Below are 3,192 nucleotides of genomic sequence, written 5' to 3' on the forward strand. Positions count from 1 at the left end.
AAACGGAGACGTAACAATATATGTATATTATTCATACCTTCGGCGTATAGGACGCAAGCAGATTTTGACATCAAATTTTGGGGTAAAAAAGTGCTTCTTATACACCGAAAAATACGGTATTTCTCATTTCTGAGAACTTTCTTCTTAATCTTCTGTTAGTTATATGTCTTGTTCTTCTGATTTTCATTTTCTTTCTTCTTGATCTTCTTTTAATTTTCTGTCCCATTCTTCTAGTATTTGGTCCCTTTTGTATTGATATTGTTTTAATTTTCTGTACAATGATTCTAATTTTCTTTCACTTCCTAATTGTTCCTATAATTTTCTGCCTCTTCCATTTTGACCCTCTTTTAATTGTTTCTTCATATTTCGGACTGGCATGGCCAGGTGGTTAGGGCGCTCGACTTGCAATCTGAGGGTCGCGAGTTCGAATCCCCATCACACCAAACATCCTCGCCCTTTCAGCTGTGGGGGCGTAATAATGTTACGGTCAATCCCACTATTCATCAGTAAAAGACCTGACTTCAAATACAGCGTTTTAACAAAAATTTCGAAACTGATGTCACATACACCCATAACTTGTAGTCTAAAATAATGAACAAACACGCGAACTCACCGAGTAACTGTACAGCAGAATAGACGCGATAACTCTCACTTATAACACTGTAAAACAGATTGAAACATCGCTGATTACTCATATTTATACTCTGCCCTTGTTTCTACATATCACATTAAGGTTCTCAGTTCTTAACTTTCTAGATTTCATCTCACACTAGCAAACAAATGTGCTAAAACATTTAAATATAGCTTACAGCACAAGTATAACATGGAACAAATTATAAGGTTAGACCAGGGGGTTCTCAGACTGGTGGCCGCAGGAAAGTTTCCAGAAGGCCATAACAAATACGCAAAATTATTAAAGAAAAATACAATGGCATGTTAAATATTAAAAAGCAAAGCCTAAAATGTTAAATCGACTAATTTTGAAATATTATTCTTTAAATGTGTCGTTTGCTGTGAAAGCGAGGTATTTAGTATCTCTAGCTTCATTGTGTGGGGAGCCTCAGTCAAGAAGCGGAATGATTTGGGTTCCTTGTGGTGAGAAAGTTTGGGAAACCCCGCGTTAGTCAATTGAAGTAGAAAATTGGACTTTAGGGTTTGTTATACAAAATACAGATGGCGCTAACACTAGTAGTATTACACAACAGTCGGAAAAAAAAAAGAGTGTGAAAGTTACGTGTCACATTTACCGAGATGGTGGAAGTATGCATTCAGTGGGTTATGGCATTTATTTTTCAGGACTATAAATCTTTCAAGTTATCTTCAAGTATTGGTGTTGGACGTCTTTCAGTAAGTTTTTTTATTGTTCTAACCGCCGCACTATTATTGTCATGGGTAACATTACAAAAGGAAGCTAGCGAATTAAGTTTACAGACGGAGAGGAAATCTCGGACAAACCATAACGCCGGTGGAATAGACTCATATTTACTGTCGAGGACAAAAACTAGGGAAGTCGAAAGTAAAAGTGAAAAATCAAATATGAAAATGTTCTTGTCAGGAAGCCAACTTACCCCAGTTTTATATGAAAACGCCCGAACTTTTAGTATTAGTGAAAAAAGATCTTTGAATTTTCTTCCAGAAGTAAAAGAAATTGATGTTAATGACGATATCGGTGCATATCCCGATTCTTTCAGTTTCAGCCAATTGACGCAATCTCGTCATGTATCAAGAAAAAGAGTTGAGTTGGAAACAGCTGAAAATGGTAGATATATTTTATTATTTGGATTTTGTAAACATTTCATTTTAGCTTGTTTTGGGTAAAGTGAACACTTATTTTTTTAATTTCAGTTCTAGGTAATGTCGTATTTAAAAACTTTCCATAAAACTTTTTATCACGAAGTGATTAGTTCCTGTCTTTCATTTTCAAAAAGCGATGTCGTAACTGACACCACCGGAAGTTTGTAATGACAATAATAAATCCTAGTGGTTCAGCAGTAAGCATTTAAAGTTTGGGGTTTTATTTCTGCATTGGGCACAACATAAATATCCAAGTATGCAGATTTTTGCTTAACGACAAGCAATAATAAAATGAAATTGATTTAATTATAAAATGCAGAAAAGTGTGATGTAAACTGGGGTGATTATTATGATGACTAGTTGTTATTACTCTGCAGTAGAAATGAAACGAATTTCTGAATAAGAATGCCATTTAACGAGTATTTGAACCAAAATTTGATAATTGAATACTTTTAATTTTATTATATCATATTTTTGAGGCCTTTCCTCGTATTGTAAACTGCCAGGACATCATTTAGAATCATGAATGTAAAGCACAAGAATATTTCACCAATTACAACCTCTGAATTCAAAGTATATATATATATATATATATTCATGTCTGTTTTTTTTTCAATGATGATAACATTAAACAGCATCTTAATCAATGAAGCTACCTGCAGATCAGTGTTAACTACATTACACAATGTTTATAACTCACAACAGTACAGTCCTGGTGCTTTTCACACTGATTGAAATCTGATCACGTACCATCAGAGCTCATTGTGCTCACTCCACATTGGTGAGCACATGAAGGAAAATGAACTCTGGGAACTTGGAATTAGAAGAAAAGAATTTTAGGTAAAATATTACATCGTTTCATTGTGTTTCAAATCTGTTGAAGAAACTAATGATGCTAAATATAAATAAACACAGATATGGGCAACTGGTGGTAAATGCTTCTGACAACACTAAAAATGGATCAAAATGGCAGTTAAAATTCAGTATTAATGAGGGTTTAGTGTAACACAGCCGAATTGACTAGTACGTTTGTATGTGGTGTGTAATGGAGGGGTAATTTTTGTTGATGACTATATAATCATGAATGTGGGTCATTTAATGATATAGCCATTACTAAATATTATTTAGTATTATTGAACACTTATACACAACCTGTACATTATATTAATGATACTCTGAATAAGTTCTTTCAAGTTACGGTAAACAAGGTACAACAAATATACAGAAATACTTATATTTTTATAGTTGAATATCGTAATGTGGATAATTAATATCAGTTGATCAAAATAGATGTATTTTGATGGGATATGCATTAAGAAGTGAAAATTAGATTAGAATCATTTTTAGTTCTTCAATTAGGGTGTGGAAGAAAAAATTGTTTTTTTTAATACAGGTCAG

Source organism: Limulus polyphemus, unplaced genomic scaffold (genome assembly GCF_000517525.1).
Source record: "Limulus polyphemus unplaced genomic scaffold, Limulus_polyphemus-2.1.2 Scaffold1357, whole genome shotgun sequence".
In the NCBI taxonomy this organism is placed as follows: Eukaryota; Metazoa; Arthropoda; class Merostomata; order Xiphosura; family Limulidae; genus Limulus; species Limulus polyphemus.